Below are 13,705 nucleotides of genomic sequence, written 5' to 3' on the forward strand. Positions count from 1 at the left end.
AATTCTAAATAAGTGGTAACTGATTTTTAAATCTTATTAAATCGAAATTAATGCAAAAACGTTTTCTATGTCGAAAATTTATGATGAAAATTCTCAGTTCTAGTCATTCTAGTTCAGTTCTAGTTCATTCTAGTTCAGTTCTAGTTCAGTTCTAGTTCAGTTCTAGTTCAGTTCTAGTTCAGTTCTAGTTCAGTTCTAGTTCAGTTCTAGTTCAGTTCTAGTTCAGTTCTAGTTCAGTTCTAGTTCAGTTCTAGTTCAGTTCTAGTTCAGTTCTAGTTCAGTTCTAGTTCAGTTCTAGTTCAGTTCTAGTTCAGTTCTAGTTCAGTTCTAGTTCAGTTCTAGTTCAGTTCTAGTTCAGTTCTAGTTCAGTTCTAGTTCAGTTCTAGTTCAGTTCTAGTTCAGTTCTAGTTCAGTTCTAGTTCAGTTCTAGTTCAGTTCTAGTTCAGTTCTAGTTCAGTTCTAGTTCAGTTCTAGTTCAGATCTAGTTCAGTTCTAGTTCAGTTCTAGTTCAGTTCTAGTTCAGTTCTAGTTCAGTTCTAGTTCAGTTCTAGTTCAGTTCTAGTTCAGTTCTAGTTCAGTTCTAGTTCAGTTCGAGTTCAGTTCTAGTTCAGTTCTAGTTCAGTTCTAGTTCAGTTCTAGTTCAGTTCTAGTTCAGTTCTAGTTCAGTTCTAGTTCAGTTCTAGTTCAGTTCTAGTTCAGTTCTAGTTCAGTTCTAGTTCAGTTCTAGTTCAGTTCTAGTTCTTCTAGTTCATTCTAGTTCAGTTCTAGTTCAGTTCTAGTTCAGTTCTAGGTTCAGTTCTAGTTCAGTTATAGTTCAGTTCTACTTCAGTTCTAGTTCAGTTCTAGTTCAGTCCTAGTTCAGTTCTAGTTCAGTTCTAGTTCAGTTCTAGTTCAGTTTCTAGTTCAGGTCTAGTTCAGTTCTAGTTCAGTTCCAATTCAGTTTATAGTTCTAGTTCAACGTAGTCATAATAGGTACTAGCTGACTTTGCTTCAATACGATATGGACGCATATGGACAAACATATTATATTTTTTGTAGTAAAAAAAACAATTTCTTTAATTTTTATATATCTCTTTAAAATAAATTTATTTACGTCTTTATTCCGGACAGTGTTATAAAATATTAACATGTTTTTATTTTTCTAAATCCCCACGCTAAACTACTTATCTCTTCTCTTTATAAAACCCCCCATGTCTAACTTAAACAAAATTTAAAAGCAACAACATTAAATACTTTAAAATCTCTGCTACAACAATGTTGGCCCTACCACTACTATCCAAGAAAGCACCCACTAAACCAGTTTTATTTTATACATATCTGTATTAAACACAACAACAAAAAGAAAATCTCATTCGTGCAACATACTTCAAAAAGCTGTATGTTAAGTGAGACATTATCCATGCACATTTAGCCACCAGCCATGACACTTTTCTTGTATTTTTTTTATGTATTTTTCATCTGTTTTTTTATATACAAGTGTTTGTGATACATATATATATACATACAACATTTAATTGTATAAACATTTGTTTGCATGTGTATTGAGTTGTATTTAAAAACTTTAAAAAATTATTTAATGCACGCATTTTATAAATACCAGGAGTAAAAAAGCATACAATTTGTAGGTTTCTCTTTAAACTCGTACCACGTACTTACAGATACAGTTAACTATGTATGTACATATGTATGTGTGGTAATGTCTAAGTTGTTTTTGTTGTTGGTGTTTCTGTTTCTGATAGTTACATACATACTATGTATGGATATGTGTTGTTGTAGTGATAATACATATTTAAGCATATTTTATTCAAGTACTATTTTATTAATTTTGACAGATACATACACAAAAGCAAAATAAAAATATTAAACATTTGTTGTTGCTGCTGTTGGTTTTTTACATATTGCACTCGTAAATAAAATGGCAATTTGTTTTAAGTTTTTTTTTTTTTATTTTTTCAATGTAAAATTTTATGTATTTTGTGGAAATATATTTTCAATAAAATTTCAATAAAGCCAAACATACTAAAAATAAATTGTATTTTTTTTTACAAATATTAATTGATTTGTTGTGAATACATTTAAAAGGTGGGTGTGTTGCTGCTACATTCAGCTGCATGGTTAGCAAATAAAGCGTATTTCCATTTTTAATTAAATTTTTTTTTTAAGCTACAAAATTAAAAATATTCATTCTGGTTATAAAAGTTAAACAATTTTTTTTTTTTCAAATCAAAAGTAACACCTCATGGCGTATACTTAATATTTGTTTGTTTGTCTATATTTGGGCAAAACAAGTTTAATATGATTTTCTCATAACATTTTCAGTATTTTATCTTTAAATAAGAACTTTAACAATAAGAATTTCTTATAGCTATATATTAAAATTATCTTTAGTTACAAAAAACATGTTTTCTTTGCAATTAATTTGTTTACTCTCATATATAACTGATACTAATCGCTAACACTCATACGCCCCATAGTAAAATGAAATAAAAGGTTACATTTGAAGATTTTATTTATTACTGTTTTTCTCCCTTTTCTTTTTAACAGTTTATAACCCCCATTGTGAGTTAAACACACACATAACTGGTTAACATGGATATAGGACTGCTCCATAAAAATAGTTTTTAGTTGTGTTTCCAATTTTTAGGCAAAAACTGGTTCTTCCCAAACTGCACAAAATAGATGTATGGATGTATTTATACGTTCTCATAAATTTTCTTATAACTAGTTTCGGAAGATGACAAATATTATTGATTAACTAACTATTTCTGGAATCACTGGATAGAACTAGTATCGACTGTCTTAAAATTTCTCCAAGGCCTTATAATCAAAACTGTAGTCTAATCTATAGTCTGGACTATAGCCTAATTTATAGGCTGGACTATAGCCTAATTTATATTCTGGATTATAGACTAATCAATATTGTGGACTATATTATAATATATTGCCTTATAGTCTGGACTATAGTCTTATCTATAGTCTGGACTATAACCTAATCTATAGTCTGGACTATAGTCGAATACATATTCTGGACTATAGTATAATCTATATTCTGGACTATAGTATAATCCTTAGTCTGGACTATAATCTAATATATATTCTGAATTATAGTATAATCTATATTCTGGACTGCAGTCTAATCTATAATCTGGACTATATTCTAATCTGTAGTCTGTCTGTATAGACTAATCTATAGTCTTGACTAAAGTCTAATCTATAGTCTGGACTATAATCTAATTTATAATCTGGACTATAGTCTAATATATATTCTAGACTATAGCCTAATCTATATTCTAGAATCTATTGCCTGGACTATAGTATAATCTATAGTCTGGACAAAAGTCTGTACTATAGTCATATATATTATCTGGACTGTAGCGTAGTCAATAGTCAGGACTATAAAACAGTAAGGTCAATATATGGTCCAGTCTATAGTCTAGATTATAGTATAATCTATAGTCTGTACTAAAGTCTAATCTATAGTCTGGACGATAGGCTAATCTAAAATCTGGACTAAATCTATAGTCTGGACTATAGTCTACTGACTGAACTATATTCTAGTCCAATCTATATATGTATGGACTATAGTCAAGTCTAGACTATAGACAAGTCTAAAGTCTGGACTACACAATAATCTATAGTCTGGACTATAGTCTTTATTTGACTGGTAATTAATAATATTGACCAACAGTCAAGATTTAAAGCGGAAAAAATACTATAAAATAGTAAATAAAACCGTAATTTGGACTGTCTCTAGTAAAAACTATTATTTGGGTTACAACTCCATTTTTACGACAATACCCAACAACAGTAAAGCATAATAACGAAATTATAAGTATTGTATGTTTTGAATGCTATTTCAAATGATGCGTATATGCTCTAAAAACCAGCATATGGTGTCCTATAGCTTTTTAAATAATAACTATCACAACAACAACAATACTGAAGCAAAAACAATACACAAACTATAAAACAGCACCCATAACCACTTTTGTTAAACTATAGTACTCCTTCTCGGTAACGCCATATTTTTTTACATTCACTAAAAGTTTATTTTTTTTATGTTCTACTACTCGTTCCCAAAACACAAATAAATATAAAGGCCGTATCACGGGTAAGGGTAAAAATTATAATATACATACATACATATGTATATACATTTAGAATGTAGATGTTTCAATGGTTATTAAATTCATGGTAATGATAGTATTTTAGTTTTTTTTTTTTTTTTTTTTTTGTTTATATGGCAATGCCACCATTAAAAATAGTAGTTAATACGTATGGTTGTATTAGTATGTAAATGTATGGGAATGTGTTTTCTTAACATTAATAGTTGTATTTTTGTTAGGTATTTTGTTTTAGCCCATACTATGCTCCCTTCTGCTTCTCAGATTACTCTCTAATACTTTTTGGTCCAATCTCTCTTTATAGTTTTCTCATTTCTCTCATTACTATTTAGTTTTTATCATATAAATTCCTTAACAAAACATCACTGTTATTTACATTTCTCTCGCTCTCTCTCACCAATTCTCTATCTATCATACATTCCTACTCTTTTTTGTTATTTTTTTCTTATATTCTTGTGATGTTTTTATTTATTGTAGGAAAATAACAAAGTGTTGCCACCAAGTTTTAGGGGGATTTTGGTAAGGTAACCAGATAGTTTTAAATTAAAAGAAAAATTTTAATGAAAATGTGTTGTATTATAGTCTAATCTTTAATCAAAACCATTGTCTAGATAATAAGAACAATAATCTGAATACAGTGTGAACTATCATCAAGACTATATTATGGACTGACCAAAGTTTAGTTAATAGTCTAGACAATAGTCTTATCTATTGTTTAGTCTATGGTCTACTCCATAGTCGAGTCTATAGTTTGGACTACAGTCAAGTCTATAGTCTGGACTGTAGTTTAGTCTATAGAATGTACTATAGTCCAGTTTATAGAATGGACTATATTCCAGTCTATAGTAAGGACTATAGTCTTCACTATAGTCTTGACTACAGTCTGGAATATAGTATAGTCTATAGTCTGGACTATAGTCTAATTTATACTAAAGTCCCGTCCATAGTATGGACTGTAGTCTTGACTATAGTCCATAATCTGAACTATAGTTCAGTTTATTGCCTGGACTTCCTACTCTATACTCCAATCTATTGTCTGGACTATATAGAAGTTTATTGTATGGACTATAGTGTGGACTATAGCCTAGTCTAAAGTTTAACTATTCCATTCTATTTATTATATGAAACTAGTCCATAGTCTTTACAACAGTATAGTCTATAGTCTGGACTAAAATCTTGTTAATAGTCCAGACTATAGTCTACTCCATAGTATCGACTATAGTCGAGTGTATTGTTTGGACTATAGTTTAGCCTACAGTATGGACTATAATCCAGTCTACAGTCTGACTATAGTCTAGTCTATATTCTGACTATTGTCAAGTCTATAGTCTTGTCTGGACTATAGACTATAGTCTGTAGTATAGTCTAGTCTAGAATCTATTCTATAGTCTGCACTATAGTTTAGTCTATAGTCTGGACTATAATAGAGTCTATAGATTGAACTATAATATTGTCTATAGTCTGGACTTTAGTCTAGTCAATAGTCTGGACTATATATTGTATAGTCTATAGTCTTGACTATAGACTGGACTATAGTCTAGTCTATAGTCTGTAGCATTGTCTAGTCTGGATTATAATATAGTCTATAGTCTGAACTATAATATAGTTTATAGTCTGGACTTTAGTCTTGTCTATAGTCTGGGCTCTATTTTAGTCTATAGTCTGAACTGTAGTCTATAATCTGGACTGTAGTATATAGTCTGGTCTGTAGTCTATAGTATTGACTATAGTCTATCGTCTGGACTATAATTTAGTGTGATATATAGTACACCCTATAGCCTGGTCTATAAACAATATAGTATAGGTCTAGTCTGTAGTCTAGTCTATAGTCCGTGGTATACAATTTATATAGTCTACTTTGTTCAATATTTATTAGTCTCAATTTTTCAATTAAATTTTTGGGTGTTCCCTTTATTGAATTTGTTTATATTCAAAATTTATATGTTTTCCAATTTTCACTTCTATAAATATTTGAAATTTTTGTTGTTTTATAGTGCAACATGTTTTTTTTTTCGTTTATTATAAACAATAGTTTAACATTTTATGAGTTCATAAAATAACAAACTCCTTAGTTTCATTGACTTCTCTGCTTCCGTTGCAACTGGCACAAGACTTGCAATGTTGCAAGCGTGCAATGCACGAGTGCAAGTAAAAGTGTAAATTTGTTTAACTCGTGATCTAAATAAAACAACAGATTCTTTAATATAAATAAACAATGTTCATTTAATTTTCAATTTGTTTGGATTTTGTTGTTGTTGTTGATGTTCTTTTAACTTTATTTGTACTTTTAACATGTTTCGTTCGGTGTTTATTAAGAAAATGTTTAATTTAAATTAACTAATTGTTATCTAGTTGATTTATTTAGGGTGTTTGTTGTTGTTGTTGTATAAATGAAGAAGAAATATATAGAGTTTTTTTATGATATTTTCAATTATAAATCAGGAACAGGGAAAGTTTAACCTAGGGTCTAGTAGACTATAAACACTCACTAAAATATATTTTTTTAATTTCAAAATTTTGTTAAATATGTTTTTATTTATGAATATAAACATTTTAAAAATTCTTTTTAAAACCCGCATCATTAAGAATTCTTATGAATTTTTGCAAAAAAAAAAAAATTAAATTCTCCAGTTTCCAAATTTCTGTGGTTTTTATTCCATAAAACAATATTTGCGAAAAAAAGGATCTTGCGATTATTTTTGTTAAAATTTCTTAAATATTTTCAATTGATGTACGAGCAAAAATAAAAAATTATTAAACAGGCCATAAAAATGAAATATTTCCAAAAACGAAAGCGATAATAATATAATCAAGGAAAATAATAACAAATTAATCAAATTTGTAAATATGGCCGGCTATTAATGAGAAATAACAAATCGTAAATTTTGAAAAAAATCTATATATGTAAATATAAAAACATACTCAGCGTTTTATATAAACAAAATTAAACTTGACGAAAATCTCATTACAAAGATCAATGTTGATGTTTAGATAGTTTTAATTTTTGTTTTAATTACACAAACAGAGATGGATATTTTAGTGATATACCAGTTGTTATGGAACTTATTTTGTTTAGAGAAATTACTACCAAAAAGAAAATCATTTTTAATTTATTCAAAAATTTTAAATTTTGTTGAAATTTCCAATTTTTACCAAAAAATTAAAAATTTTGCTAAAGTTTTTTTAATTTAAAAATTTTAGTAAAAACTTTGAATTTACTTTTTTAAAAATTTTGTAGAAATTTCTTAATTTTTCAAAATTTCAAAATTTTCTCAATTTTGACGAAATTTCCAAATTTTGTAAAAATTAGAATTTTAAACAAATATATAAAATTTTCTCAAAAATTCACAAAAAAGAACTTGAAATTAAAAAAATATAATAATTTTGTCGAAAAGTAAAAATTTTCATAAAATTACATTTTTTATTCAAAATTTTGTCGAAAATTTCAAATTTTGAACAAATATCCAAAAAAAATTAAAAAATTCACAAATTTTTTTTAAATTAATTTTAGTAAAAACTTTGAATTTACCTTTTTAATTTTTTAAAAATTTTGTAGAAATTTCCATATTTTTTATTTTTTCAAAAATTCAAATTTCCAAATTTTGTAAAAATTAGAATTTTAAACAAATATATAAAATTTTCTCAAAAATTCACAAAAAAGAACTTTGTCGAAAAGTCAAAATTTTCATAAAATTACATTTTTATTCAAAATTCTAAATTTTGTCGAAATTTTCATTTGAATTTGTTTTTTTTTTTTTTAATTTTGTAGTAAAAATGTTTAATTTACATTGACCTTTCTCAAAAATTCTTAATTTTATCGAAAAGTCAAAATTTTTATTAAAGTTTAAATTTTATATTCAAAAAAAAAATTTTGAAAAAAATGTTTTTTGGAAACACTGAAGAAATAGCTTTCTGAACTCCTTTTGACAATTTCGCTAGGACCAATAGGTGAAAAGTTACTATCATTTGAATAAATCCCTGTATGACCAAAATGTTCAACATTGACCCCTTCTAATTCCGGCAGTTCTAGAACTGAAAATTTGTTTCTGACCTACTATCCGATAGTACTAATCATCGTTTTTAAAAGTTGGATCACTTGATACGAAATTCCCCATTTGTTTAATTCTATTTGCAAAAACATTATTAATATCAAATAATTATAAATTAATTGATTTTAAAAAATAAATACATTTTTAAAAACAATTTCAAACAAACAAATTATTTAAATGTTCTTCTATTCTTTGACATCAATTTAATTACAATTTTTTTTTCTTCTTCTGAAAAATTAAACTTTAAAGACCGTCTTTATTTCAAAATGGGTTCTTCAAGTTATAAATAAACATTCGTAAGAAACAAAAATTTAAAACACCCCACAGTTTATAACTCTCGTTCCACGGTAAATTCTTAAAGTAAGACGCTGAATCTACCTTTAAGCAACAACAACAACAAAAACTGCCATCAAATTAAACCCAACCAGCCAACCTGTCATTTATATTATTAAACAACAGCCAAAAACAAATATTCGCACAACACACAATACAAATAACACCCAATTCAACCCCCCAAAATCCCCAAACCAGGTACAAAGAACATACACACACGAATATAGAGTAAACCCAGCAAGGATAATGTTAATAAACAGACAATTCGAACAGCAGCAGCAACAACAACAATAAGAAGAACAAAACGAAAACTTCACCAACAACATCGTCATCAACATGACAGTCCAAAAAACAGAAGAAGAAATATTTGATAAAGAATAATTCATGTTGAGATTTCATAGCAGACAGACAGACATACATACATAAATACAAAAACAAAACAATAACAACAATAGCAGCAGAAGCAGCAGCAATAACTTTAAGATGTTTGTGAATAGTACGTGTGTGTGTTTGTTTGCTTTTTAAGATTTTGAACTGAAAACAGATAAACAACAACAACAAAAAAGAAAACAATTGAGAAAGTTGTAACAGAAGAAACGGAAGAAGAGGACACAAGTGGGTGATGAAGAAGGCCATTATAAAGAAAGAGAAAAAGGACTTTAAAAAGTTAATAGTGAAATAAAATAATATAAAAATAAGAAAAACAAAAATATAGATAAAAGGAGGATTCAAAGTTAAAGTGTTTTTATTAAAGGATGCTAATGGAGTTTGGGTTTAAATTTATATTGTAGTTGTTGCTGTTTTTTGTTTTTTTTGTTATTTGCTGATTCTCCCTTTCATATAAAATTTAATATACTATATTTATGTACATATGTATGTTTGTGTGTGCAGTGAATAAAATAGCAAAAACAACATTAAATAAAATTCACAGTTATACACACCTATTTGACAACAACAGCAACAAAAAACAAAAGCAGAGATGAAAATTTTAGTACTATTTACTTTATTTACATTAATATTATTTAATAAAAAGTTTTTTTTCCAAAAGTGAAAAGTTTTTCTAAATATATTTAATTGTGAATAAAGACTTTAACAACTTTTCTATTAAAAGTTTAACTTTTTGAAAACAGTACTAGTCTGTAGCCTAGTCTATAGGCTAGTCTATAGGCTAGTCTATAGGCTAGTCTATAGGCTAGTCTATAGGCTAGTCTATAGGCTAGTCTATAGGCTAATCTATAGGCTAGTCTATAGGCTAATCTATAGTCTAGTCTATAGGCTAATCTATAGGCTAGTCTATAGGCTAATCTATAGTCTAGTCTATAGGCTAGTCTATAGTCTAGTCTATAGTTAGGCTATAATTTAGTCTATAGTCTCGTCTATAGTTTAGTCTATAGTCTCGTCTATAGTCTAGTCTAGTCTATAGTCTAGTCTATAGTCTAGTCTATAGTCTAGTCTATAGTCTAGTCTATAGTCTAGTCTATAGTCTAGTCTATAGTCTAGTCTATAGTCTAGTCTATAGTCTAGTCTATAGTCTAGTCTATAGTCTAGTCTATAGTCTAGTCTATAGTCTAGTCTATAGTCTAGTCTATAGTCTAGTCTATAGTCTAGTCTATAGTCTAGTCTATAGTCTAGTCTATAGTCTAGTCTATAGTCTAGTCTATAGTCTAGTCTATAGTCTAGTCTATAGTCTAGTCTATAGTCTAGTCTATAGTCTAGTCTATAGTCTAGTCTATAGTCTAGTCTATAGTCTAGTCTATAGTAGTCTATAGTCTAGTCTATAGTCTAGTCTATAGTCTAGTCTATAGTCTAGTCTATAGTCTAGTCTATAGTCTAGTCTAGTCTAGTCTATAGTCTAGTCTATAGTCTAGTCTAGTCTATATTCTAGTCTATAGTCTAGTCTATAGTCTAGTCTATAGTCTAGTCTATAGTCTAGTCTAGTCTATAGTCTAGTCTATAGTCTAGTCTATAGTCTAGTCTATAGTCTAGTCTATAGTCTAGTCTATAGTCTAGTCTATAGTCTAGTCTATAGTCTAGTCTATAGTCTAGTCTATAGTCTAGTCTATAGTCTAGTCTATAGTCTAGTCTATAGTCTAGTCTATAGTCTAGTCTATAGTCTAGTCTATAGTCTAGTCTATAGTCTAGTCTATAGTCTAGTCTATAGTCTAGTCTATAGTCTAGTCTATAGTCTAGTCTATAGTCTAGTCTATAGTCTAGTCTATAGTCTAGTCTATAGTCTAGTCTATAGTCTAGTCTATAGTCTAGTCTATAGTCTAGTCTATAGTCTAGTCTATAGTCTAGTCTATAGTCTAGTCTATGTCTAGTCTATAGTCTAGTCTATAGTCTAGTCTATAGTCTAGTCTATAGTCTAGTCTATAGTCTAGTCTATAGTCTAGTCTATAGTCTAGTCTATAGTCTAGTCTATAGTCTAGTCTATAGTCTAGTCTATAGTCTAGTCTATAGTCTAGTCTATAGTCTAGTCTATAGTCTAGTCTATAGTCTAGTCTATAGTCTAGTCTATAGTCTAGTCTATAGTCTAGTCTATAGTCTAGTCTATAGTCTAGTCTATAGTCTAGTCTATAGTCTAGTCTATAGTCTAGTCTATAGTCTAGTCTATAGTCTAGTCTATAGTCTAGTCTATAGTCTAGTCTATAGTCTAGTCTATAGTCTAGTCTATAGTCTAGTCTATAGTCTAGTCTATAGTCTAGTCTATAGTCTAGTCTATAGTCTAGTCTATAGTCTAGTCTATAGTCTAGTCTATAGTCTAGTCTATAGTCTAGTCTATAGTCTAGTCTATAGTCTAGTCTATAGTCTGTATAGTCTAGTCTATAGTCTAGTCTATAGTCTAGTCTATAGTCTAGTCTATAGTCTAGTCTATAGTCTAGTCTATAGTCTAGTCTTAGTCTAGTCTATAGTCTAGTCTATAGTCTAGTCTATAGTCTAGTCTATAGTCTAGTCTATAGTCTAGTCTATAGTCTAGTCTATAGTCTAGTCTATAGTCTAGTCTATAGTCTAGTCTATAGTCTAGTCTATAGTCTAGTCTATAGTCTAGTCTATAGTCTAGTCTATAGTTGTCTATAGTCTAGTCTATAGTCTAGTCTATAGTCTAGTCTATAGTCTATAGTCTAGTCTATAGTCTAGTCTATAGTCTGGTCTATAGTCTAGTCTATAGTCAAGTCTATAGTCTAGTCTATAGTCTAGTCTATAGCCTAGTCTATAGTCTAGTCTATAGTCTAGTCTATAGTCTAGTCTATAGTCTAGTTTATAGTCTAGTCTATAGTCTAGTTTATAGTCTAGTCTATAGTCTAGTCTATAGTCTAGTCTATAGTCTAGTTTATAGTCTAGTCTATAGTCTAGTTATAGTCTAGTCTATAGTCTAGTCTATAGTCTAGTCTATAGTCTAGTCTATAGTCTAGTCTATAGTCTAGTCTATAGTCTAGTCTATAGTCTAGTCTATAGTCTAGTCTATAGTCTAGTCTATAGTCTAGTCTATAGTCTAGTCTATAGTCTAGTCTATAGTCTAGTCTATAGTCTAGTCTATAGTCTAGTCTAGTCCTTAGTCTTGTCTATAGTCTAGTCTATAGTCTAGTCTAGTCCTTAGTCTTGTCTATAGTCTAGTCTATAGTCTAGTCTATAGTCTAGTCTATAGTCTAGTCTATAGTCTAATCCTTAGTCTTGTTTATAGTCTTGTCTATAGTCTAGTCTATATTCTAGTTCTAGTTTTGTTCTAGTTTTGAGTATAAAAAGCTTATTTTCACTTAACACCTGTCGATCCAAACAAACGGTTTTGAAATAGTGGTCCGTGAACCCCTAGGAGAACATTGCAATATTACAGAAGGTCCGAAATAAAATAAAGCATAAAACTCTTTGAAAATATTAATAAATTTGGCTTCTTAATCGTATAGAAGAAGCTTAAAACAGGTACAAGTTTCACTTAATTCACGTTTTAAAGAAACTAATACAAAACATTACTATTCTTTTGAAAAAGTATTTCCGCACTATTTGTAGAATATAATAAGAAAGTTTAAATGTAAACAACTCCTAAATTTTAAAAGGAAAAAGTACTATTTTAAAACAATATAAGTACAATTTGTTATAATTCGCTCCTAAAAAGAAACGTACTAATAAACGATTGAATGAAAATACGAGAAAAACAAAACAAAAATATTTATCAAATATTTTTTTGTTTAAATTCCTGGGAAAAATAAATAAATTTTAGGCTTTTATTTAAAATTAATGCAAAATTTTGATATATAATATTCAAACATAATAATATTCGAAATTATTTTTTTATATAAAATTTCTAATAAAAATATTTATTTTTAAAAACATTTGAAAGATATTTCCTTTTGCTTTGCAGACGAATTTTCTTGAAGTTCAAAAAAGAAAACATTTCTTTCTTCTTTTTTTCTTTTTTGTTTTGCTATTTTCAATAAATTGTTTAAATTACAAATAAATTTTGTATTTTTATTAGCAAAATTTGCAAAAGGTAAATATTATTTATTAACTTTGCCATAAACTTAATAATTAATTGTTGTTTTTCGATTTATTTTGTTGGTTTTATTATTTTATTAACTTTTAAATAAACTTTTTTGTTAATATTTTAATATTTTGTGATTTCTGTTAAAAATCGATGTTGTTTTCTTTAAATTGTTTAAAAATTTTAAACACTTTTTTCACTTATTTATTGTAGTTATGTTATGTGCGTGTATATTAAATAAGTATATATACACATAATTTTTGATATTATTTTTTTTCATACTTTTTCTATATATATTAAATATTATTACCATTTTTATATACATATATACATGGTTGTATGTATTTGTATATACATTTTATTTAAAACTTAAAAAACACATTCTTTTTTTACAATTTCTCTGCTGATTTTTCACTTTATTTGAAGGGTTTTTTTTTCTGCTTTAACAACAATATTAATAATTCTATTTTAAAAATTAACTTTGTTTTTCTTCAAATATTTCTTATATTTTTTTATCGTATAGAAAAATTTCTTAACTTGAATATGTTTTTTTTTTTTTTTTGTTGGTTTGGTAGTGTATATCTATATGTATGTAAAGTGTAGAAAAAAAAATATATATTATGTTTTAAAAAAACGCGCGCCCCGTTTTATTTTAGTAGAGTAGTATTTGAACGTTTAGCGTTTGTATGCGAACTATTTTGGCCAATATCGTACGGATGCTG

At 27.9% G+C, this 13,705-nt stretch overlaps 1 protein-coding gene across 7 annotated transcripts in view; it reads right to left on the minus strand.

Annotated features, from left to right (window-relative positions):
- The window catches only part of LOC119601904 (homeobox protein 5), a 92,049-nt gene extending 78,698 nt beyond the window's left edge, over window positions 1–13,351 (minus strand). For all 7 annotated transcript variants that reach the window (XR_005231279.1, XR_005231280.1, XM_037953144.1 and 4 more), the window contains exon 1: window positions 13,294–13,351. The gene's annotated coding sequence lies outside the window, so the exon portion shown is untranslated. The remainder of the gene's footprint in view (window positions 1–13,293) is intronic.
- Between the last annotated feature and the right edge of the window lie 354 nt (window positions 13,352–13,705).

This window comes from Lucilia sericata, unplaced genomic scaffold (genome assembly GCF_015586225.1).
Source record: "Lucilia sericata isolate MDLA Ls3-8-SP2 unplaced genomic scaffold, ASM1558622v1 Contig000199F_arrow, whole genome shotgun sequence".
NCBI lineage: Eukaryota > Metazoa > Arthropoda > Insecta > Diptera > Calliphoridae > Lucilia > Lucilia sericata.